General features: G+C 42.5%; 1 long non-coding RNA gene across 1 annotated transcript; it reads left to right on the top strand.

The window, feature by feature from the left end:
• The first annotated feature begins 515 nt into the window (after positions 1-515).
• LOC123619594 (uncharacterized) lies at positions 516-21,450 on the top strand. The gene is made up of 4 exons (XR_006728255.2): positions 516-4,061; positions 16,178-16,505; positions 18,412-18,598; positions 18,692-21,450. It is a non-coding gene; the product is annotated as an uncharacterized LOC123619594 (long non-coding RNA).
• The last annotated feature ends 5,165 nt before the right edge of the window (positions 21,451-26,615 follow it).

Genomic DNA, 26,615 nt, shown 5'->3' with positions numbered 1-26,615 from the left:
AGAGTTCCTTCCAGATGTATACCCAGGAGTGGGATTGCTGGATCATATGGTAAGTCTATTTTTAGTTTTTTAAGCAATCTCATTTGGAGAGACTTTAAATGAGATAACTAAGTGATATTCTCACTTAAGATAATAATCAAGTTGCCCATCCAGAGCTCCTAAAGCTGTTCCACATCAGAATCACCTAGGGGAAGATTTGCAGATTCCAACTCACTAGGAACCTATGTGTATGTATATATGTATATATATATATTTTTTTTTAAATAAAGGCAATAGTTTAGACTTAGATAACACTTAATTTGTGCCAGGCACTATTCTAGAAGCTTTACATACATTAACTCATTCAATCCTTATAAAACCCTGTGCAGGTGGGTACAGGTATTATCTCTAGGGTACAAATGAGGAAATCAAGCCACAGAGTAACTTCTTCAGTTCACAGAGCTCATATTAGAAACTGATGGGGTGGCAGTGGTGGTGGTGGTGGTGGTGGTGGAGGGAATGTCTGTATACAGAGAAGCACTTGGGAAAAGCGTCCCAAGTGCTGGTGGCTCTGAGGATGGCAGGGAGGGGGGTCTGTCCAGCCCGACTCTCACCGCCTGGATAGTTACCCATTTCAGCACTTGACATTTTCAGAGTTATTTCATTATGATGAGATGACTGTGTTCTTTTTTTTTTCTAGGCATAGTAATAGAGTTTGTAATTTAGGGCTTTTGGGGCACCTATTTCCCCCAGAAATCTGATAGTACCAGTTGACTTCTCCTGCCCTTCTATTACCTATTACCTCTCCCCTGCCCCTGTGAAGTGCTTAGCTTTTCTCAAACATTCATATCTTGACGTTCCAAATAAAATGAAGGAAATGGAAATGATATGTATGTCCTAGTGATGCTTTATGAATGAAGAAGTGGGTATTTTAAAAGTCTAGAATTTAGCTGATTAACATTAGTGTTACTGGCACATTTAGTATATTACAGATAATTTTTATTTATTTTCACCTCACCTGCTACAGAATGATGGTATTCAAGCTGTGATTAATTACAGTGGTGAGAGCTGAATTGTGGGCCACATAAAAACCAGATGCAATTTAAAAAGCCTTAATGTAAAGTCCTTCTCTTAGATGCAGCCATCCAGGGGACACACGTTTCTAGAGGTATTTCCTGGAGTTATTTCTAGAAATAAAGCAGTTTTTAAAATTAGAGCTAGCACAAATTAGCATTTACTTTATTTCAGGCACTGTTATAACTTCTTTAAACATATGAACTCATTTAGTCTCTCCAACAACCCTATGGATAGGTACTATTATTACTAGCAGCTCATAGAGGAGACAGCTGAAGCACAGAGAGTTTGTGTAACTCATCCAAAGTCACACAGCTGGCAAGTGGCAGAGCTGGGATTCTAACCCGGATGCTCTGACTCCGGAGTCTGGGCGCTGAACCAGTCTTAACAAGATGTCAATTGGGATCATGTCAACTCACTGTGGTGATGTTGGAAGCCCTGTGCTGACCAGAGCTTAAATGGTCATTTTCAGTTCCTTTGTTAAAAAAAAAGCAAACAAAAACAGGGAACAAAAGATTGTTAATAAATACTGTTAGCTTATTATTAGTTATTAACAAGATCTTTCAATGGAGTGAGGGGAAGGGTATGATAAAACGATACTTCTTTTTAATGGGGAAGACATTGGGCAGTCAGGATGATGACTGCTCATGGGACCATAATGTTGCCCTCCTGCAATATTCTTATGTCAGAGGGGCATTCACTAGGGTGACTTGGGAGTAAATTTAAGGGGCCATGGAAGTGCTAGCATAGAGATTTGGGGCTGGGGAAACCTTTTAGAATCCCTATTTGCACTGGGGGCAGCTGTGTGTACTTGTCTTAATAAGCCTCTTATTGGGTTTTCAATAGAGAGAACCAATCCTCTTTATGGAAGTGAATATTGCAGGTGAGCAGTTTTGTTTTGTTTTGTTTTCCCAGAGAATTACAGATGAGCAAACATGGCCAGCAGTCTTTCCTCTCTCTTGCTCTCCCAGTCTAAATGCTGCTAATGGTCTTGTCCCTGCCTGGACTGTTAAAATACATAGCTCCAAGCTTCACTGGAAGAACCTATTTCCATCATTCTTTTTACTCTCTTCTGAGTATTCAAAGAAATTCTGGCCAAGAGTTCCAGGAAACTCTAAATGTAGCTGCTGCAGGCCCATAACAAATTCACCAAGTGCCGCCTTGCCCCCCATAGCTTGGGAGCTCTTTTTGGTGGAAAGTGTGATCTCCTTTGAAGAGTTTTTCAAAACTCTGCCAGGTTGAGATATTTTGGAAAACCCAGTCTTTTAGACTCCTTATTTGAAACATTAACAAAGATATGAAAATCAATTAACTTCACACATGAAAAAATTCTTCATATGGTTAATCTTCCTTCACATAATTTCTTGATTATGTTTGGAAGTAAATTGCCTTGATTATACCTTGGATGGAAAGGAATCTCTTTTAATTAATTTGAAACATGTCTGTAGTGATGCTGATTTGTACCATAGAATGCTAAATTGGGTTGAAAGCTGTAAGTCTCTCTGATAGGAGTGAGCTGCAGTTGGATTTTTATTTTATTTTTGGCTGAGTGGTGGACTCGGAGCTCTGCCTTCTTAAAGGGGCAAACCAAAAAATCTGTCCCTTACTTGAAAGTCAGGCTGAGTTTTATTGGCTTTCGGTTACATGATAATTTGTGAGAGCATTTTGCAAACTTCTGTTTTCTTTTTAAAACAACAACAACAACAACAACAAATTACCAAGGTCATAAACTGAGGTACTGGCAACCACGAAGACAAGAACTTTGAACAACAGGGCTGGATAGAGCAATTATGTAACAATTTCTAATGGCTACGCTTTATTAAGGGTATTGTCTCATTTAATTCTAACTCAACTTTCAGCTGAGGAAACTTCATAGTGAGGTTAAATACTTGACCCAGGTCACACTGTTAGTTAACTGTTCAGCCACATCTATTTGATTCAAAATCTGTGCTCTTAAATGTTCAGGTCATGGGCTCTGAGGAATCTGGGGGCTTCTTGTATGATTAGTGGTTAAGTGCTAAACTGCTAAAATTAATCTTAATTTAAATAATGTAAATAACAAAATATACTTTTAAAGATATATATGATATTTAGTCTATAGTGTTACAGCAAAGTGTTACAGCAACCTGAATCCTGGCAAGAGACCAAGCAACACTCGGAGGGTTGAAGAACTCAGGTTTATTATGCCAGCAGAGGAGTTAACACTCCAAGCTCTGGACCTCATCTATAGGTTTACACCTATAGGTTTATAGAGTTTTAGGTTTCCATTTTCATACCGTATGCAAATGAGGTGTTGGAAATGGACAAATCAGGAGTGAGCTTTGGGAACCAACAGGATCTTAGGGGTAAGTTTCGTTTTCCTAGAAGCAAGCCGTCTTACAGAAGCACAAAAGCGAGATAATGCCACTGGGCCAGGGAACCGAATAGCACCGGCGGGAAAGTAGTGGCCCTGCCTGTGGGTCCTACTGGTCTTTTCATGGGGCTTCCCACCTCATTAGGTCTTCCTGTGAGCTTTCATGTAGAGATTTAGACACCTGATAGCCTTTTGTTTCTCTTATTCATTGTTATTTTAGCATGACTGGTTTTGAATTTAGGATGGCCAAAAGATTTAATGCAATAGAAAGTATTATTGATCTTTGTTATAAGGCCATTATTCATTGCTGTGGCATTCTTTAAATGTAAGCAACAGTGTTTATATCTAGGATTTAAAATACATGTGTAATTAAAAAAAAAAAACCCAAACATGCCCAATGATCAATTCTCTGAATATTTTGCTGATAGAAATAGAATAATGCAGATAAGGTAGGGTGGTGACTTTATACCAATGTCAAAGACACTCCTTTTTTTTTTTTTTTTTTCCAACTTTGTGTATCTTTACCTTGGAAATCACTGGGAAAGTCCTGAACTGTTTTTGTTTTTTCCTTAACAGGAGAGCAATAGGTTTCAAAAGAAGACTTACTCCACCCCTGGAAAGCTTTTATAGATGACAGGTGGCCCTGGAGTTAGAGGTATGTGATGAAGCCGGATGTTCACTGTACTTTGGGACATACTGAAAAGATGTTTAAACATCCCCCCAAATCTGTAATTGATTAATATATGAGTTATATAATTCTCATTTTTTTCAGAGAGAAATCAAGGTCTATAATAGTTACTCAATCATGTTTAAAAAAATTATCCAGAATATTCCAGAATTATCCCTGCTTCCTGGTATTTAATTCCTTTTTTGTTTTTCAATTCAAACCAACTAAATACCATTCAGATGGGTTCAACTCTCACATCAATTCCATGGCATAATATTAAAATATTTTAAATCACAAATGTAATAAATATTGAATACAGAAAGTTTGGAGTAGCAAGGAAAAATCACATTGGAGAAACAAAACCTCCTGCCAACCCAGAAAACCTCTCCACAAGGTTAGAAAGAAGCAGTTTTATTACTGAGTGAGTATTAAACCAGACTGTGAGGCACCTCACAGGTGATCCATTTAGAGATTACAGAGACAGGAAGAAATCTCATGCTTTTGTGTAACCAAGCAGACAACCCATTCCATACAGATCTCAAGATAAAGGATAATGAGTCTTCAGGTAAGAGGACTTGACAGCCCTATTGGCCACACATAGCTCATCCTACATTCACCTTATAACTGGGATAACCATCTGTGTTCGCGAGTTGCCTTTACACAAGGGAAAAGTCAGTTTCTCCTATCTTCAGGACAGGAGGTAAGTCTGCAACACGAATCCAGGAGCTTAGGCGCCTGTCCTCCCAGGAAACCAGAAGACAGGGGCCCTTATCTTTCTTGATGATTCTCTTTTCAAAGAGATGGCTCCCTGGCCCTTGAGGACACCTTCCTGGATTGTAAAATTGGCAAGAGGCTTATTTAGCTTCTGGAAAGATTTACATACATTTCGATGAGGCAGAGACAGTGCTGACAACGATGAGGTTTTTTAAGATAAATCCTCAATGAAAAAGGGAGTTGGAAGAAGGCGTCTTTCCATTTTCTTTGCCTCAGGGAGAATTAATTTTTTTTTTTCCTTACTTCTAATTGGTATTTACCCTTTCACTGCCAGCAACAGCATCACCTGAGATTTTTGGCTTCTGAATGTCACACTTTTTCGTGCCTCTATTTGGCTTATTCAGTGTTGATGCTAATCTTCAAAGCACAAAGAAACACACATGCAAACACGGACACACCATCCAGAGTAACTACTGGCAATATTTAGTTCTGTCCTTTTAAATCTTCTCTCTATGAAGGCTGACTTTAAAAAAAAGAATCAACATCTACCATTCTCGTAAGAGGTCTTACCAAAGATAGAGCAGACAGGTAAAAGTCTCTTGCTGTGAGATTTATTTTTCAGTGGACTGTATTTCTCATATAGAAGCCTGCACAGGAATGAGACATTTTGCATAGCATTTAATTAGTGGCTGTTGGCTTGGCAAAGCCTTACGTGACCCGTGAAAGAATCAAAATAATTATGGGCACAAATTGCATCTGCAAAATGGAGACCCAGGAGGTGTCCTCATCCACTCCCCTGGTCCCCTGTGGAATCACTTTTTCCTGACAATAGGGTTGTCTGCAGACACCAACCTGCAGTGGTTGCTTGCTTTCTCTCTGCTTCAGTGCTTTTCTTTCAAGCAGTGATTTAAAAAACAAAACAAAACAAACTTAAGATAAGAGAGGAGGAAGGGAAATCAGGGGTGGAGAGAGTGCCTTCTGAACAGCCAGCTGGAGCATTTTCTTGTCCTCACCATCCACTTGTGCAAGTCAGGTCTTCCCTTTGATTATTCAGGAGTCTCTCTTACCGTTAGACTGAAGGGTCTCTGAGGTTGTGACCCTGTCCAATGGCTCTTCTGTACTTCCTGTGTTGCTTTCTCCAATGTCGAGGGTGTGGCAGGGACTCAGGAAGGATCTGGAGAATTTAACTAAAGAGCTGGGGTAGTACCACGAGGTGATATTTTGAAATTTTTTTTATTTTACATTTTCCTACACATAATCTTCCCCCAAGTTAACTTGAGGCACCCTTTTCCCTCTTAGAATGGAGACAAGAGGGCTGCAAAGAGAGAGGAGTTAATACTCCAGGTCTGATATTTAGAGTGATATTTTTGATTCTGCAGTAAGAGAAGATATTTTTCCCGAGAGGAAAAGAGACCTCGGACTCCTTTTATTGCTCCCTCTCCTTCCTAGCACACAGAGAGGCCGCATCAAGGGTTTCCAAGTGCAGATGCTCCACCTGCTGCCTAGGACAGGCAGGGCACAAGGCTTGACGTCCAGAAAAAGGGTGATTTGTAGAGGAAATGGAAAACCCCTGGTCTACCCCTTTGGCATGGGGGGATTGGGAACAGAGGAGGGGGAGAAAGGAAGTGAAGGAGGGGGTGAGATCTTTCTTCTGGGCCTGAGCCCTGGAGGTGGGAAGCATGTGTGTGTGTGTGTGTGTGTGTGTGTGTGTGTGTGTGTGTGTGTGTGTAAGACACCAGCAGCGAGCTGGGATCCTGGGCGTAGATGTCTTTCACAGGCTGCCTCTGCAGCAACCTGTGGGCAGCTTCACCAGAGGTAACTGGTCTGCGCAGCCTGGTTAGGCAGATGAGGGCCTGGCTCTTCTGAACCACTGATGAAAGGGACCTAGGATTTCCTCGTGCCCCCAGGTCGGCCACTGAATTTTGTGGAGCCTGACTGGGAAGCCTGGCAGAAAGGGGTGTCTTTGGTGGGCAGAGGAGCTGGGGTGGCTGAGGACAGCAGGGCAGGGGTTCCTGGCCAGGCCTCATGGGGGTGTCCATTGTGCCAGCAAGAGCAGAGATCAGGCTCATCCCACGGGCTCTGAGTGATGCCAGCCACCAACTCAGAGGCACGGGCAGAATGTCCAGGGCGCATGCTCGTATCCCCAGGGTCCTCAGGGCAGATGCCAGCCAACATCTTAAGGACCCCAGCCATCTCCCCTCTGCCACCGCGAGGTCACACAGCTACATTCTTCCTTCCAGACTCTAAGATGCCACCTTACGAGGATCAGGGGAAGGGTGGGGGCCAACTCTGAAACAGTGAGCGTGTATCCAAGTCCTCCGAGCCGAGACGGGATACCACCAAGACTAAATCACTAGGCTGGACAAACATTTCATTTTTTTCTCCTGCCAGCAGCTGGGTGAAGGCCTGCGAGGGAAGCCAGATCAATTACAGAGGAATAAAAAGTCTATTTGTTTTCGCACATCTGAGTATAGTGTAAGTGAATATTGATCCTGTTACAGTGTGAGTGTGTTTTATGTTTCTTTAAATTCTCTGGGAATGAACATTTCCCAGCTTTCTCTGTAAGCTCCAAAGTTAGACCTCCGTTTATACAGGTGTAAGCAGGAGGCAGTGCCTCCCAAGGTGGAAGGAATGTGGGGGGAAAAGCTTCTGGGTGATTGCTTCAGGTGAGGTCTGCTTGAGCTGGGAGGGCCAGCATGATGGTTTGACTGAAGCTGCTGGCAAGCAGATCCCAGCAGACAAGCAGATCCCAGCAGACAAGCAAATGAGAGTATTCTCTTAGAAAAACCCCCTCCTCTGCCTTCAGAGGGTCAGCCCAAATGTCTCGTTTTACTTGAAGTGCAAACTCATCTCCAGGGATGAAGAGAAAAGCCACCCTGAATTTAACTTTTTCATCGAGGAAAACACCAAAGCTGTCAGTCATACCATGGGAGCAAGAGAGGTTCTTCATCTCCTGCTGCAAATAATGAGATTTCCAGGCAAGAAGTATGTGTGTGTTTAGTTTTGAAAGCAGTATTTTATAAAAGCAAAGTTCTCTCATTCTCACCTGAGAATTAGAAATAGCATGGACATGGAGGACGTAGCCAGGCCCAGGCATGCAGCTGGGCCACTAATAATATGGGGAAACCTGTAAAATTAAGGGGCAACCAGATTTTTCTTCGTCAGAAGTGTGCTGGTTGAAAGCAGTGGAGGGCTACCATTTGCTATTCTGTGCCACGAACTTGCACATCTTTTCATGCACTATCTCATTTAATCCTCTTAATATCCCCACGAGGTAGAGATTTATGTATTGAGTCTATTGATGAGAAAACTGAGGCTTGAAGAGTCTAGGATTTGCAGATACTAACTACTGTTTATAAAATAAACAAAGGTCCCACTGTACAGCACAGGGAACTATGTTCAATACCTTGTTAAAAGATAACAAAAAACAAAACAAATACCTTGTAATAGCCTATACTGAAAAAAATATAAGGAATATGTACATATATATATATATATGCATAACTGAATCACTATGCTGTGTACCAGAAATCAACACAACATTGTAAAGCGACTATACTTCAAAAAAAAAAAAAAAAAAAAGAGTTCTACTCAGGCCCCCAGCTGTTTTCATTCTTACAGACCAGTATGATTTGATTCCTAATGGTTGGACTTGGGCTCAGTGATACCTAGGGAAACATAATGGAAGTGGGACCTTGGGGGCACCCTGAAACGGCCAGAAGCTGAGATTCAGGAAAGGCATGGACACTGATTAAACTGCAGTCAAATAATAGCTACTAACAAGAAAGGAACAGGGTAAAGAGAGAGAATAGAATGAATCGAACGAGAGGTGAAAATGGGGGCTCCTAAGGGTACCTGATTACCCAGATGCTACTGCACTGTCTGACTAATGCACTGCATCCGTCTGGAAAAAGGCCTCGTCTTTCCTCTTCCAGCTGAATTCTGAGCTGAAAACGCAAAGGTTAAGTGTGCAGGGAGGCCCTGGAAGCTGTGCATCTATTTAATGGAGATGGTTATTTCTGCCTCTGACACTTTCATCTGGGAACCACATGGTGGCAGTGTTGCATCATTCCTCGTGAAAGCTTCGCCCACAGCCGGATTCCAGGTAAATTCAATTGCTAAGCAATAAATTGGGAGATGCAAGATGGTGTTGGTTTAACCAGTGAACATTATACTTGCATTTGGTACCGCTGATTGTGTTTTCCATGATAAAATACAGCATACAACGGGAAAAGTCATACATTTTCACCCCTTGTTAGAACGCTGTGTAATTCAAGGAAATAATGAATGTGGACACAATCTGAATTCCAGTTTTATCAGCTCGGTTTTTCCCCAAATCAACCTAATTAGTTTTACTCTATCCGGCTGACACCTGCTTGAGAAGAATATTTAGTGTCATAAGACAAACCACCCACCAAGAAATAAGTAAACTGTGAAAGTCCCACACACCAACGTCATGTTGCCAAGCTCAGCTCAAAACAAAGCCTTACAACCTACCCTGGTGGGTTCTCTTGGAGGAAACTGTTTTATAATCTAAGCATCTCCATTAAAAATTCTTTTTAGAGTTGTGAGATACTCCTCAGGAAATGATATGGTTGGGAGGCTTTTTCCTCTGCATTAGGAAACAATCCTGAGGCCATGTTCAGGGCTGAGTTCTTTCAGCTGATTCTTGGGTCCTCTGGCTTCTCACTGGGGGAAAGAGACTATTTTAAAATACTAGAATAAAACACTGCTTTCAAAACTAAACACACACACACTTCTTGTCTGGAAACCTCATCATTTGCAGCAGGAGACGAAGAACCTCTCTTGCTCCCACAGTGTGACTGACAGCTTTGGTGTTTTCCTCGATGAAAAAGATAAATTCAGGGTGGCTTTTCTCTTCATCCGTGGAGATGAGTTTGTACTTCACGTAAAACGAGACATTTGGGCTGGCCCTCTGAAGGCAGAGGAGGGGGTTTTTCTAAGAGAATAAGCTACTTACTTCATTTTAGTGAAAGTATGTGGTATAATCAAATGTCACAGAGTTTGGAACCTTGCAAAGTATGATGCACTGAGATTAAACAGTGAATACCTTTCAATGATTTTAAGGTGAGGTTACATGGGTTAGAACTGTTCTGTCTAGAAAAGATTCAGGTGTAAGTGAGTTGTCTCAGGGAGGGGGTTAAGGGAAAAGAACGCCGCTAGATTCGCGACTGGTCTCAAATCTTAGCAGGCATCAGAATCACCTGGAGCACTTAAAACACAAACTCCTGGCCCCCACCCCCAGAGTTTCTGATTCACTAGGTCCCGGGTGGCATCTGAGAACTTGCATTTCTACCCAGTGTTCTCAGCTGATGGTCCAAGTGCCACACTTTGAGAATCCTTACTCAAGACCTGTTTTTCTCAAAGAATGGGCAATTGGGTGGTTCTCATTTAGGTGCTTTACAGAGAATATTGAGAAACACTGACTCACTGGAATGAAAGGATTGCTTTAGGATCTAAAGATGCGAATTCAAATGCAAGCACCATCACTTAGGAGCTGGATGAATAAAAGCAGTGACTTAAGCTCTTAGAACCTCAATTTGTCATCTAGAAAAGTGAGATTGTACTCGGATTTCAGGATTTGAATCCTGGCTCTGCTAATTACTCTGTGACTTTGTGTGAAATAATTAGCCACTCTGAGTCTGATTCTTTATGCATTAAAAAGAGAGGTCTTTATTTCAGAGTTGTTTTGGAAATAAACCATTTAATGTAAGGATTTGCTACTCCCTCCTTCCCTTTTATTTTTCTTTCCTCAGTTAATTTATGTACCTGAAAGCACTTTATGGAATATAAAACATCATGGAATTGTTAATTAATATTTTGCAGAGAAATTGCTTTAGGTGAAGGCTTCCTGGTTCCCTTAGATGGTCTGTTTTCATTGACCAGCCTAGTTAGTTCAGATCAATTGGCCATTTTCTTTCCACAATCTCATTCTTGTTTGACTGAAATCACTGAACAAACCCCAAGTTTGCATAATGTAGTTCAGATGGCAGGAGGAAGCACTGGTAACTTCTGGAATCTTCTCCACGTTGGGTTGGTCAGCTCTGTTTCCCTCTTTCAGCTCACATTTTAAAAGCTATGAACAAAGGCTGAAGAGCTGGGTGACTTGATGCAGTGTGGCTTAGAGAATCGGGGTCAGCTGGGTGAGGAGATCATTTTCGAGCCTTTCTATGCCTCAGGAGAGGCTGGTACCCAAGCAGAATGAACTGACTGATTTCCACATTATTGCTGTGTGTACTTGATGTCAATATGACTTGTTACACAGTGAAAAAAAATTGGTCATATGAATGTTGGTTTGAAGATGTTAAAGACCTAATTCTGCTTCCGCCTGGAACTAGCTGTGTAACCTTGGGTTAGTCATTGCCAGTCACAGAGCCTCAGTTTCCCTGTCTACAGTACCATGGGTTGGCATGAGGTCAGGGTTCTGAAACAGCAGTCTATAGATGGGATTCATGGACCACCCCAAACTCCAAATCTTGTGATCGTGCATTTTAAGGGAAAGGGGACCCATAGCTTTTATCAGATTCTTAAAGGGGTCTGTGGCTCTAAAAAGTTTAGTCTCAGGTGTTATTGTTAACCTTGAGTCTAGCCTTGCGTCTCTCTCTATTTTGCTAAACAACCATTTTGACTGGGTTTTTCACTGAACAAGTCAAAGAGATCAACTCGCTCTTTTTGTATTGCATAGATATTGCTTATGAGTCAAACCAGTAAAGGAAAGGAAGTTAACCTTTCACTCAACGGTGAAAGAATGGAGGAAGACCAGTGGCAAAGGAGAGGAATAAGCCATAGAAAGGCTTTTGGGTGGTAGGCAGCAGCGGCTTTGTAAGTGTGCTGCTTGCTGTCTATTGGGCTACAGAAGCTGGGCTTTGTCAGCCGACTTAGAATTGACCAGATTTAAAGTGATGGCTATTCACTAAGTCAATTCACATGAGATTGATAGATAAACTAGGCTGCCGATGTGATTATTTACAACAAAAGGGAACTCCTGCCTGTGCCTGGCTGGCCCCTTTACTAGACACTGAGCCGTGCTGTCAATCAACAGATTGTTGAGTAAGGATTCAAAGCAGAAGGATGCAGATAGCTTTGAGGAAAATTTCTTTTGGGCTAGGGTAAGGTCCCAATGCACCGGTATCATGCGTTGTGTTTCAGAAAGAACCTGGGAGACTTTTTGGTTTCTCCTATTCAGTGTTGATTTACTTGGTGTGCACCCTTGTTCCCACGTACTTCGGGGGCATGCTTCATTTTGTCCCCAGGGTACTGCCTAAAAAGCCAATTATTTTCGCTATTGAGTGCAAGGACCATCTTGTGCAAACCCAGTTGAGTTGATGAGATACAGAGTGTGCTTTTCTATTCACAGCATCCTTTCGATTGCTGACCCTTGCATGTTGGATGCAAGTGGAGTGTCTAACCTCATATGATACACATCATTCTTCTTGAGTTTCTATGAACAATTTCAATGAAACTGAGGCTTTTGTTCAAAGACACTTTTTATCAGTTTTTCTCGCTATAAGAGCCAATAGCTAAAAGAAGTCTCTTATCTAGCTCCTGGCATCCTGTCTGTTTCCCAAGGGAGGAGACTGACTGCTCATTCCTCTACTAACTTTCAGAAGAACAAACCTCTCTGCAGTTTGGGCATGGTCGTATTTACTCTAGGCATCCCATGTAGGCAGAGAGAGGTCAGCAGGGTACTTCTGCAGAACCTTGCCCACCCGAGTGGGCATTTTGTAAATGAAATCAGTAGCGTCATAGAGTTCAAAATATTCTGCCTTCCAGAGAGAGGCAAACACATAGTCAGGGTACTTCTTAGCCAGCAAGCCTAATGTAAAAAAGCTAGCATTTATACAAAATAGTCGAGACATTTTTACTGTTCAAGGTGATCTCCTCACCAGTTCTCCCCTGGAATGCCTATATTGTGATTTGCCTTAGGGAAAAATTAGTTACCCAGGGCTTGTCAGAAGCACATGCACTGTCTACAGGGAAACACTGCGTTGGAATTCATGTTGCCTCATTCTGGGGATGCCAGCGATACAAAATCAGAGGCAGAAAATCTCAGTAACTCAATCCAGCAGATTAGGATTGCGGGCTCCGGTCAGACTCCTTGACCTCCTATTTCCACGTAGTTGTCCCCAGTTTCCTCAATGCCAAGCAAGGGGGTACAGATATGAAACAGGCATGGCTTGCTTTCTTAGACCCTTACTCCTCTTTTGCCTTGTTGTCCACCCTTGATGGTGGACTTGCCCCAGCTCCTCGGGCCATCACCTCCAGCTACCCTTTTTCAGTTCTCTATAAACACCAGGGCCCTAGAAAATGGCTAAAACGATTTAGACTTATCTAAGGCACAAATGATGGACCATGGTTTGATATGCAATCCATCCTATATGATATTTGCTTTTTAACAGAAAAAAAAAAATCCCCAAAGAAATATATTTCTGGTTCTAAAATTTCACACTCTAGCAAAATGGAAGATCAAGATTTGATGAGTGTTAGTGGGGGCCAAGGATGCTGTAACTGACAAATACTGCCTGCCATAGATAAGTCATCAGCCACTACCACCACCCCCGACAGTGAGTGGGAGGAACTCAGGATGGAGAGGATCAGGCAGCCCGGTGTCTGCAGCCGCCCACAGTGGTGCCTCCTGAGTGGGCTCGGGATGGGAAAGGACAGGACACCGGCCCTAGACAGCTAAGGAGCATATCAAAGAATGATTTCAATGAGCCCAGACTCCTGCGCCTTCCCATATGTAGAAAAGCTCTACTCTAAATTATTTAACTTGTACTGTCTTACTTTCTTTAATTAATAGTAATCTTTTGATGTTCCAGCCACCTGGTCTTTGTTGCAAAAACACATATATAGCCTGGCTCTTTCCTTGCCTCTTCCAAGCAGTCTCAGAGCCATCTGAGAGGCCGCCTCCCGGGCTCCAGTCTCAGAAAGTCTGACGAATAAAACATAACTCTCAGCTTTTAGGTTGTGCATATTTTTTCAGTCAACGATGTGCTTTCAAGAAAGCACATTCCCTTAAGTCAGGTTTTGTGTCATATTTCTAGGCCTGAATTTTCTTACTGTGCAAATTGATATAAATAGCATGATGGTTATTGCCACTCCTTTGAGATCAAGCATGCATTAACCTGTGGGGTTGTTTTATAGTAATTAAGTGATAAAACCTCTCTGAGGTTGGTGTGTGTATAGAAGGCTTTTGTGGTTGATCAGCAGGGGAGTGAAACTGAAGAGTTTAATCAACCATCAAAGTTGTTAGGTTCAAGTGTGCCCTTGCACCACATTTGCTATTGTGCCGTGAAAGAAGGAAGAAAAGAAGGAGGGAAGGAAAGAAAGTACGAAGGAAGGAAGGTTTCCATCCACCGACATGCAACGCGTGTGCTTTGTCAGTTTCATTGCAGGGTGAAGCAGACTGTGCTTACATTTCTCAATCCCACTGCTGGGCTATGGTGCGAGCTGACCTCATGCAAGGGTCTGGGCTCAGCTGGAGAGCGAGTGATGATGAGGGAGCCAAGATCAGAATTTCCTTCAAGGGTGGAGCCAGTTGGCTTCGTCCCTAGTCAGAGATGGATGAATCTCTCACAGCCCTACTGTAATCATTAGTTCCAGTGTAACAAGGATGAGGGAGTATGGATGCATCTACACAATACATCCCAATGTTGGGAAACATATCCAAAGGCGAAGTGTGTTGATCGGGCTGTAGTATTGTTACTGCTGTAGGTAAAGAATAATGCTTTCCTCCTTTCTCCCTTGTTCCTTCTCTTGTCCCATGTTTATTATCGCTCATACCTTTTCTGGGCTCAGTGCAGAGGGAAGTAATAAGATTGGTACAACATGATTTCTGACCTCAAAGAGCTTAGAGTAGAGGAGAAATTGCCATACTGCTTTCCATAATGGTAGTACCAATTTCCATTCCCCTCAACAGGGTACCAAGATTCCCTGTTTCTCTTTTTTTTTTTTTTTTAATAACTATCCTAACAGGTATCAGGTGATATCCCACTGAGGTTTTTGATTTGCGTCTCCCTGATGATTAATCATAAGCCCTTTTTCATATACCTTTGGCCATGCTTATGTCATCTTTGGAGAAATGTCTATTTGAGTCGTTTGCCCACTTTTTAATGTGGGTGTTGAGTTGTAGGACTCTCCTATACATTTTACATGTCAACCATACCTCAATAAGGTGGCTTCATAAAAGTAGGACGAAGTCTAGAAAACTAGTATGTAGAGTGCTTTGTCATATATGTTGTATTAAGTCAACAAGGAGGAGGGTGTAATTGATTATTCTGGGGGGAACCATAGAAGGCTTTTAGAAGAGAGATCTGCTGAGTCGGATCTTGAAACATGGATAAGAGTTAGCCAGGTGGATGCGTGGAAGTCTGGGATACTCCAGCTGGAAGTAACCACACCCTGCATAGAAATACTTAGAGCAGAATGGCAACAGCTTGTGGCTTTCTGTGGCTAAAGGTGTGGGCTAAGCGGAGTGGTAGGAGATTAGGCTGAAAAAGTAGGTAGGGATCCGGAGGGGGCTGCTGGGCCATACACAGAACTTTAGAATATACCTCTTAGGCAACAGGGAACCTTCATATTGTTTTATCAAGAAAAATATTTAATCTGTGACTAACTAAAAGTTTTAGAAAAAGCCCCATGCTCACACTATGGACAGCAGACTGGAGACGAAATCTGTAGCATGACCAAACAGGGAGGCTGATATCATGGCCCCGGTGAGAGACGAAGGGGTCCAAACTCAGCCAGTTGCAGTGAGGATGCCGGGCAGGGAACAGCTTTAGGAGATGACCAGTAAATTGGTGTAACCCAATTAGCTACAGATGCATGGGTGTTACGGGAGAAAAAGCAGAAAAAAACTCTTAAAAAGAGGAAACAGAAGATATTGAGGGCATTTTTTTTTTACAAGAGAGAGGAACTACCTTTCTCTCAGACAGTCAACGCTTTCAGACAGTGCAGCCCCCTTGGGAGTGAGTTCTGCGTGGGGCCTGATGGAGGATGTTTGCATGAGGCTCCCAGGTGCTTGGGTGCTGGGAAGGATGCAGGAAAAGGAGGCAGGAAAGTAGAATGTGCTGAATGAAGACTGGAGAGGAATGCCTCTACATCTTGTCACAGATGGTAGTAATAATAACAATAAACTACGTAGCTCTGAGCGCTTTAGGTATATTAGCTCATTTAATGATCGTAACAACTCTCTAAGGAAACTGAGGCTCACAGAGGCCAGTGACTTGTCCAAGGTAGAGTTGGGAAGTAGCAGAGGCGGCCTGGCTCCAGGATCCATGTGCTTATATCACTCTGCTGTCTCCCACATGGCTGGTAAGAGAGGACACGGGTCCATAACACCCTGGATTATGTTTGTGTCTTTATCCCAGTGGTTCCAATTCTACACGTTCTTTAGAGAGAGGGAAGGATATTGGCCTTGTGTCCGTGAATTCCGTGAGAGTGAACAAGTGAAGAGAGAGGTCACTAGGAGCCCGAGGTGTCCGGGGTGCCTACCATGCTGGCTGGACCTCTGGGGGATGAACTGATCACACCTGAGGGAATGCCGTCTTCTCAGATCTAAAGGTGATGTTACCGAACACGTGTGTCTTTCCCGTCAGCCCGCTCCTGGAAATGGCGGGCAGCCGAAGCCAAGACAACAAAGGAGAAGATTAGAGGCTGCTGAGACCTAACCAAGCCACGAACCTGGAGTATGAAAAGGTGAGCCTTGTTTGAAATTGCTTCTCCTGGGCCCACTTCAATGCCTGAGCTTTCAGACAGAATTGTGGCACACGCACACTTTTCTTTATTTTGAAAAGGCAAAACATTGATTGTTCTGGAGACAAGAAACTCACCTTAGCTGTGAACTAATGCCCCAGTTGAATGTAGGGATCACTGTCTCCGTGGCTTCCTAACCCCCGGGCGATGTTTTATAGCAATTACCTGTGCAATCAGTTGCTATAGTTACCTACTGTCCACGCTTCAGGAGGAGAAAGAGCTCGCTAGGCTAGTTAGCAGGACAGAAACTGGTGCTAAGGTCTGACAAAAAGAGTGGGACAGGCAGAAAAAAGATCTTTACCCACCCAGTGGCAAATTTTAGAAATCCACCCTACTCACAGGCCAGTGAACAGGTATCTCCACCCCCCACCCATTTCCTATAGGAATCACCCCAGTTGGAAGGGCTGAGCCCAGAAGAGTCATGTGTGAAATAGGTGACGACATCACTTGGATTATAACCAAGTGGACCACAGGAAACAGCAGACCTCAGCTGGGACCATCAGATTCTCTTCCCCGGAAATGGGGACTGAGGTTTTTCTAGCCAGTCTGCCTGGATGAATGGCAGGGCCTGTCCTTTGGAAGCTTGGCAGCCTAGGGACAATCCTCTCTCCAGTGGAATAAGGAGGAGAAGAGGAAGGAGGTGTGAGGAGAGAGAGAAGCTGGTTTGCAGCAGCAAAAAGAGCTTTTACTTTGGCTAAAAAGTAAGCCAATAACTGGCATTCAAGGGCCCTGAAAGAGTGTAGCTCTGGAGGAATATATCTTCTTAATGCTCCTGTTTGGCTTAAATTAAAAGTGTTCAGCTTCATGTCTTCCCAAGGAAAGGTGCCTGCTAAGCTTTAATTTTTACATGGGAAAATGATTGGTTTTTTACTAATTGGAATGAATGGAAACTCTTTCTTCAATTCATTTAAACTCGGGTGAAAACCAAGCAGGTCACTTTGCAGGAAGTACAAGGGCTTGTAGATAATTCCCAGTGCCCTTGAGGTCTGAGGTGAGGGTATGGAAAGGCTTTTCCATCAATTATCATCACATTAGAGAATTATGTAGAAAACAGTGTCCCGGTCTTGCTTTTAATCATGATGAGGTGTTTAGGGAAATGCTGTGGAGGTTTCAAATGCTGTTGAGATTTCAAAACAAAAAAAAAAGAAAAGTTGAGAGGAGAGGTGAAGGCCAAGAGTGAACAGAAAAAGAAAAAGATGTTGATTCAATTGAACTACCATGCTGTTTAAAAGGTCACTGAGCAGAGACAAGGTGCAAAGGATATGGGAATAGTTTGTAGACTCAGAGAACACAATATGTGCTAATAGACACAGGTGCCGAAAGAATCCTGGCATTTGTGTGTGTGCTTCAAGGCAGTTTCTCTTGAAGGAAGGAGAGGAGAGAGACTTCAGGGGCATTTTGTGATGTTCTCATGTTTCTGTGGAATAGCATATTCTGTGGTCACCACTAGAATACACATGGAAAATAAGTTTCAACTCACATGCACTCTGAATATTTGGAACATTATCTGCCTGGAGGATTGTGTTGAGATAGATTCCGAGGATGCATTCAGATTCAGGGGGAAAGGATATCAGTTAGGGATAAATCATGAATGAATACGTGAATACTGTCCATGAGGCACCCATGAGACCAAAAGTCACAAGTTGATGGCCCATGGGACGAATGGGGACTGTAAAAGATTTTGCTTGGCCCCGATGGTCTTCTGAAATTAAAAAAAAAAAAAAAAAAAAAAAATCTGATCTTGACATTTAAAAGTAGAGATTTCATTAGAAAAATAAACCTCACAGTTTCAGCTTCTCTTAAAAACTCATTAACTTCAGCAATACTGGTTATTTCCACATGATAACAGGCTGGAGCTGGGTAGCGGCTGAGTGCAAACATGACCCCTGTGGATGCCTGGGTGTGTGACTACCGCCTTCTCCGGACTCAAGGACCATGTGACTGCAGAGCGAGGAAGTGGCCAGTAGAGGCGCTGCAAGTCAGAAAAGATTGAAATTTTAAGCCCATCCCAGCCTAAAGAGCAGACAAAAGGGCAGGTAAGTGTGGCAAAGACAGATGGTCATTTAGCAGAGTGTGGGAACGTACCCCATGGAGTTTCCAAACTAAGTGAGGAATGCATTCTTTTCCAGAGGGGTTGGCAGCCTGGAGTTCTACAAGGATGGAGCTGTGATTGGTGAAAGCTGAATTCTAGAGACATCCTCCTTGTCATTCTGCTGCTTCTGGGCATCACTTTTTATGGGCTGAAAAGTGAGATAATTCATCAAACTAAAAGTTTATTTGTTTGTTTTTTTTTTAATTAATAGAAACACCCCACTTGAAATGTTTCTTCACACGGACACCACAGCCATCTCTACAAAACTCCAAGTTGATCATGTCCCCTCCCTGCTTCAAATAGTCCAGAGGCTTCCTGCTGTTCTCAAGACATGAGCCCCACTTCTTTGCACACACTTGCATCCCCACAAAGTCTTGGCATTGGCTTGTGACGTGCCTCATGGAACTTGTCACCTTCCTTTGTATCGTAGCAAATCCATCTTTATAGGAAAGCAAATCAGCCCAGTTCGCAGCCCAACGATGACTAGGGACATGCTTCTGTAAGGGATGAAGACTAGAGACAAATTTTTCTGCTTCTCTTTGGGCCATACTTGATTTTTAGTTTCTTCTTTTAGTACTTGTGGTGATTGCAGCAGTCAACTCCAGACGCTTCCTGCAGTTTAAGTGTCCTTAGCCCATCCTTACTTAAAACTGATGGAAGACTCATTGTCTCACATGCTTGAATTGAATAGTGATTAAGTGGCCTACAGCCAATTTGAGAATCAGCCTTTTAGTCCTTCTAGAAGCAAATTTTAGAAATAACTTGTTATGGTCATCTATATAAGTTGTCTTACTCTCAGTGGACTGGCTTCCCCTGAGTTTACTTTTTTGGTTGCCTTATGAGGTCACATCCTGAGCCCTGAGTAGCCATTCTGCACTGACTAATAGAAGTGGATGATAGTTTAAACTGTCCAGCATGGTAGCCACTTGCTATGTGTGGCTATTTACATTTATTAAAATTAGATGAAATAAAAAATTTAGTTCCTCAGTTGCTGGAGGCATATTTGAAAAACCCACCATGGACATGTGGCGAGTGGCTACCATATTGGACAGTGAAGATAACAGAAAATCATCACAGAAAGTTTCACTGGACTCACTGCTACAGAGCTTCCCACAGAGGGAATCTTTGCTTGACACATATGAGGCATCTAAAGTAACAGGTTTTATTTTAATTAAAAATAATCAATCCCATTTTATTTTAAATGGTAGTTGCTATTCTTTTGTTTTCAGTAAAACCATAAGGAAGGAGAGTAAATCCATGTGGTCTGGAAAGGAGGAACTAGGTCCAATGGTAAGACATGGAAGGCAGCTAAATTTGAAGAGGGAACCCTGTGTAAGCGTGTCAGGGGGATGGAGTGAGGGGGGCTGGGTTTGGGTGGTTTTTTCTCTGTTATGCTGGCTCCCACGTGGATACAGACAGGATTATCACATGACTTGTGTCCTCAGGAAACCCATTCTAGGGCCCTTTTCACTTTGCTATAGGATTGGGCTGATTGTTAGGGGTGAAAATGAGCAGTCCCCCTTCTGGGAACAGGGTGGCTAAATGCAAGTGATGTGCACCCTTCGAGAAATTCCTGCCTCTGAGGCGGGAGGAAAGTGGCCAAATCTGTTTTGGTGGTAGCAAAGGCAGTGATTAGATTACACTAGAGTTCAGCTGAATGATGGCTGCTGTCCTTCTAGATAATAGTAATAGCCAGTGTTTATCAAGGATTTACTAAGCTCAGGCTTTGTGCTAAGGGCTGTGATTTAGTTCTTAAGAAAATCTCTGAGGTGGTTTCCATAGTAGGTAGGAGTCCAGGTCCCCATCCTGGCCCTCCCATTTACTAGCTGTGCCTCAGTCTCCAGATTAAAGGCAGTTCATGGTGTTTACTTGTCATAAGACTAAATGGATTCTATGTAAACCGCTTAGAATTGTGTTTTCATATAAAACACTCAATAATTATTCTTACTGTCATTGTTCCAATTTTACTGGTGAGGAAACATGGGCTTAAGGAGGCTTAAGGAGGTTAAGTAGTGCTTCCAAGGCCAAGTATTTAGCAAATGGGGAAATGGGGGAGCTGAGGCTGGAACCTTTGCCACGCTGATACCAAGCTCCAAATCATTCCTTGCTAATGCATTTGACTATTTGCAGCCACGTCAGTAGGTGAGATAACACGAGGAAGTGGTTTAAAAATTACTCCGTCAAGGTGAGAGTGCCAAAATCATCACCAACGAAAAGAACTATGTGTTAATTTTACCTCTGATTTATACACCAGCAGGTTTTTTTGTTGTTGTTGTTGTTGTTTTGTTTTTTTTGGAAAGAAATAAATTCACTTTCTTTAGCTACTTAAAAAGGGATGTTACCATGTCTGTGACTTTGGTCCTGGAGGGTTTCCAGTTTGTACTATAATAACACATTTGGGGGAGTCGTTCCTGAAGAGCAGGCACCCAGCCTTTGTAGAAGTGAAGCTACCAATTAGGATTTCAGAATACCAAAGAATTCCAGGTGCTGGTTGGCAATTACTCTTTTTTTCTTTTTTCAGTTTATTAGGTAGAGTTATTACAGTTTGACTTCACATATACATTATGTTGCATGTAAATACATGTATACAATATACTGCACTTTTTTTTTTTAGTTTATGTATATATACTGGTCATTGTTTCTAAGAACAGATTAGAGCTTTAACTTTTTAAAATTACATAGTTATCAAAGGAATAAAGGTTGGCTATTATTCTTAATAAAGATTTGTTGATGCTGATGGTGTCAGAAACTGAATCGGGCACGAGGCATACCATAAGAATTTAGACAGAGTTCCGATTCTTCAGTGGCACAAATTTAGTGGAAGAGGAGGATCTATCAGCAAATGTTTGGAAAATTCGGCTTCAGAGAAGTGACACCTAATCTAGGTTTTGATAGATGGATAAGAGTTTTCTGAGGAGAGTGGGAAAGGCATTTTAAATGGAAGAAGGAAAAGAACAGACCATGGAGTCCTAAAGGATTACTTCTTGATGAAATGATCAGTCGTTTGGAATGGCTAGAGCTCAGGACACACAGGGGCAAGTTTCTGGAGATGGACTTGGGCAGGTGGGCTGTGCTGAGAAACATGCTAAGAAATCTGGACCCTCCTTTGGATGCTAGGGAACTACTGAAGGTGTGGGACAACCAGGTAATTCAATCAGACTGGTGTTTTAGAAAGGTAAATGGGTAATTGTATGGAGGGCAGACAGAGGAGAGGTGAGCCTGGAGTCAGAGGAAACAGTTGATGGAAGATCTGGATAGTTCAAGTGAGAGTGACAAGGGTCTGATGTTGAGGAAGAGGATGGATTCAAGAGACATTTCAGGGTAAAAATGAGCAGGATGTAGTGACCAGAAATAGAGCTTGGGAAGTGGAAGAGTTCAAATCCATTTACTCGGTGTTTACTCTTTGCTAGTACTGTACTAAGAACCAGAGATACAAAAACAATTAAGGGATGGTTCCTGTGTGTAAGTAGCTGGAAGGAGAGGCAAGTATGATAATAAATACATACAAGCTAACGTCATGCATTCAGTGATAGACATGCGTACAGAAATAGTACACGAGAGATTGACAAGGATGATTCTAAGTTTTCTAGCTTCTGTGACTTGACGCATGTTGATGTGTCTTTGAACAGGAGAGAAAAGATGGCAGAGGAATAGATTTCTGGAGGTCTTTAATGCATCGGGTTTGATGTTCATGGGGCAGTTGGAACTTAAGATATTCCAGCTATAGTCAGGTACAGTCTAGCTCACCCTGGATTTGCAAGAGTTACAGAAAAAAGAAAAAAATAGCTGTTTTTAAAAAGCCCTGCTGGCATGATGTTGCTCCTTTTAAATGTTTTTATTATGAATATAAAGAGAGCGAAAGACTATTAATTGCCTCTTTACCTCCCACAGCCCTGACTTGGGTTTAAAAAATTCTTCCTACACTAATTACAAGGGTTCTGTCTACTTATCCTGAAAACTTCTAGTTCAATTATTATTATTTTTTAAAATGGAAATAGCACTGAAGGCTAAACTTGTTTTTATTTTGTAGGAAAGAGGATGATATCCTAAGAGGGTCTCATAATCAGAATTGCTTTCTAAAGGTCAGATGACTTATTCTTTTACAGTGGCCTATATCTGATAAGAGTTCAACAGTAATTTGTAGGTAGGTAGAGATTCATGCAAAACAGTTCATACTTTGCAAAGATTCATGAAGGAGCCAAGTATAATTACATTAACTTAACCAACTATCTGGAAAGTTTAACAAAAGCTAGAAAAGAGTGTAATACCAAAACTACCTTAGAGACTAAACTATGTAATTCTTCCTTCCTTCCTTCCTTCCTTCCTTCCTTCCTTCCTTCCTTCCTTCCTTCCTTCCTTCCTTCCTTCCTTCCTTCCTTCCTTCCTTTCTTTCTTTCTTTCTTTCTTTCTTTCTCTTTCTTTCTCTCCTTCCTTCCTTCCTTCCTTCTTTCCTTCTTTCTTTCCTTCTTTCTAACAGAAAATATTTTCTAGGGAGCTCAAAGAATGTGGCCAATGCTGTTCCAGTTTGAATACTCATCTGAAGCCTGTAATATGCTAGTTCACCAGAGAACAATTATGACCCTGACATTTGGGAATCAAGGATGACCTATGATTGTAGGTTTTCCATACATAAGTGGGGGAGGAATTTTATGCATACGGTGTTCAAGAGGAAAGACTGTAACTTAGAAATGAGCATAAACACATCCAGGACATCATTTGATGTGACCATGAAGAAGGCATCTGAGGCCAGATGTGTTAACAAGAAACAGTGGTTCTCAGCCTTTTGAATTTCACTGACCTACTGAGCGCTGGGGTTCTGGGGGCAAGTAACCTTTTATTTTGCCAATACAAAGCCAATCATCTACTGTTACTCTAATTTATGAGAAGACGTTTTAACACCGAAGCGTTAGAAGGACATTGCGGCAGTGAAGGCCGTGCATTCAGACAAAGCCACAGGCGGGTGGACTACAGTTCCCAGCATCCCTTGCACTTAGACGGGCCCAGGGGAGGGGGCGGAAGTGAGCTTCGTGACTCGCGCGGTCCTGGCCCCCAAAGCTCCCACAATCCTCCTCTCTCCTCCCCAACATGGGGGGCGGATGCCGAATATCCCGCAGAGGCTTTAGAGCTGGCTGCGTCGCCCGCGTGCCCAAACGGCTTTGGGACAGGCCGCTGCCGACCTGGAACCTTCTCGCTGGACTCCGAGTGAGCGAGAGCTGAACCTCTGACTTCTGAGGGGTCGGTGGCCAGAAGTGCGGTGCTGATACGTCTGGGAGCGTGATGAGGCGCATTCTGGGAAGGAGGAAGAAAACTGGAAGTCCGAATGGATTTCTTCTAGAACTAGCTGCTGCTTGTCAGGTAAGTGGTGTTCAGGTGACACCGATGGGTGTAACAGAACAATACAACCCACAAAAACATTAACAAACAAGCAAAACCCCCAAACAAGCCATGAAGGAGCACGCCCCTTATTCCTCCGCCACCCTTGCAAACCCGTTTTAGCCCACCCCCTACTGACAGAACCTTCAGGAAACAGCCTTCAAAGCACAGTGTGGTTCACTGAATTCCACCTCCAGCATCATAAAGCTGAATATGGACAGGTGGGTTTTGAGAAGAGATACAATAGCTTAATTACTAGCACAGTAAGAAATACACTTTTATTGCATTAAACCACCAGGATATTTGGTATTTGTGACAGTAGCTAATCAAAACATACCCCCAAACTAAATTTAAGTTGAAGAAACTTTATTTCACAAAACCCCACTACATTTTTCTTTCTTTCTTTCTTTCTTTTTTCTTATTTCATTAAGGATTTGGTGAAAATTCACCTCCTGATCTGTTCATGGGGAGGTGTGTGGAAGCCCTGGGGTTTTCAGGGCAAGTAAGCTGTTATTTTGCCATGTACTGTTAATCTGATAACGCCACCCTTTCCTCCAAGTATTTGTTTCTATTCTCGGATGGTCACAAAATCGTGGGGGTGAGTGTGGGTGTTGGGACTAGAAGGATGGATTTTGGTTGGGGGCAGGAACAAGATGAAGTGATGGTTTTGTTTTGTACCAGTTTCCTTTGAGATGCTTGAATTGGGTGTAAATTCCTCTGGTTAGAGGAGTAGCTGTGAAAACTGACGTGATTCTTGTGAGAAATCTGGTTGAGGGAGTGTGTTCAGTAGTTGATAAAATCGTTCAGGAGAAACTAGGTCCAAAAAGAGCTGCTTTGGGGTCCAGGTGACAAAGTGTGGCATAGAGATGGGTGAGAGTCACATCTTCATGGACCTGGGCAATGCTCTGGCAACCCAAGAATTGAGGGTTTTGACTACATCCCCTAAAGGCACATGAGCTGGCCTCTCTGGCCTCAGCTTTTCCCTGTCTCCCCCTCGCTCACTGCTGTAACTACACTGGTCTCCCAGCCATTTCTGGGACAGGCCTGCTCCTACCTCAGGACCTTTGCACTTGCAGTCTGCCTGGATCAGTGTGACCTCAGATTCCACCAGTTTATTCCTCACTTCCTTCAGGTCTCTGCTCAAACGTTATTTTGCTAACAGATACTTCTTGTATCACTCCTTATAACCTCCTACCTCTGCCTAGTCACTCATCCTAGGCTCTTAATTGTCATCTTACATACTATATATATATACTTTTTTGTTTGCTTGTTTGTTTGTTTATTTATAGGCTGTATCTCCATGACAGAATATAGGTTCTGTGATAGCAAAAGTTTTTTTTTTTCCACCTATTTTGTTCACTTCTATATTCCTAGTACCCAGAATGGTCCCTAGTCCATAATAAGTACTTAATAAATATTAGTTGAGTTAATTGTTGAAGGCACCCTCGACGTGTACATGCTGCTCATTCCCATGGCTCTTCTAAAATATATCTCCTGTTTTGTCAGTTTCTTGTTAAAACTCTTCAGGTATGTTTTCTATTTGCTTTCAAAATAAACTTCAGACTTCTTAACGTGGTCTGCAAGGTCTTCTAAACCCATCCCTGCTAATATCTCCAGGTCCGCCTCCTTCCACTCAGTTCTTTCTACTCAACTCTCCTGCTGTATTGAAAAATCTGCAGAACCGGTGGAGCCATGGTCTCTTTTATCCTCTGAGTTTAACATGGCCGCTTCTCCTTTAAAGGTACTTTTCACCTGGTTCATCTTTTAGGATTCAGCTTTAGATATCATTTCTTCTGGGAAGACTTCCTGCCCTTAAGGCTGAGTTAGTCCAGTATTGTCTGGTGTTTACCTTCATCATAGAACCCATCAAAGTGTATTTTGATGGCCTAGTTTATTATAATTTAACATAAGTCTCTCTTAGTCCACTTGGGCTACCATAAGAAATACTGCAGACTGGGTGGCTTAAACCATAGAAATTTATTTCTCACATGGCTGTAAGCATCAGATCAAGTGTCAGCATAGTTGGGTTCTGGTGAGAGTTCTTTCCTGGCTTGTAGGTAGCTGCCTTCTCTCTGTGTGCTCACATGCTTTTCCTCAGTGTGTATGTGCATGGTTGTGTGTGTGTGTGTGTGTGTGTGTGTGTGTGTGAGTGTGAGAAAGAGAGAGAGAGAGAGAGATCTTACAAGGCCACTGATGCTATTGGATTAGGACCCTACCCTTTTAACGTCATTTAACTGTAATTATCTCCTAAAAGCCCTAGCTCGAAATACAGTTACATTAGGCGATAGGGATTCAACATACAAACTTTGAGGGTCGTGTGGGAGATGCAGTTCAGTCCATAGCACCTACCCTGCTTTGAATTTGTTAGTTAAAATGTCAGACATCGACCAAATAGGGACTAACATGAGTATTTCTGGCAGGAGGAATATGAGAATGAAATGGGACAGAAAGATGAAGCCAAGGAATCAGGAACCCACAGGAGAAGAGGAGGCTCTGTCTGGGATGCTGGGAACTTACAGGACTCCTCACCAAGGTCACACTGAGTGAGGAGAAGGCACCAGGTGGCATGCTCCAGACAGCATTTGATA

The sequence above is a fragment of the Camelus bactrianus genome, chromosome 10, assembly GCF_048773025.1.
Source record: "Camelus bactrianus isolate YW-2024 breed Bactrian camel chromosome 10, ASM4877302v1, whole genome shotgun sequence".
In the NCBI taxonomy this organism is placed as follows: domain Eukaryota; kingdom Metazoa; phylum Chordata; class Mammalia; order Artiodactyla; family Camelidae; genus Camelus; species Camelus bactrianus.
The sequence above is the reverse complement of the archived record's forward strand: the minus strand, read 5'-3'. Positions and strand labels throughout refer to the sequence as shown.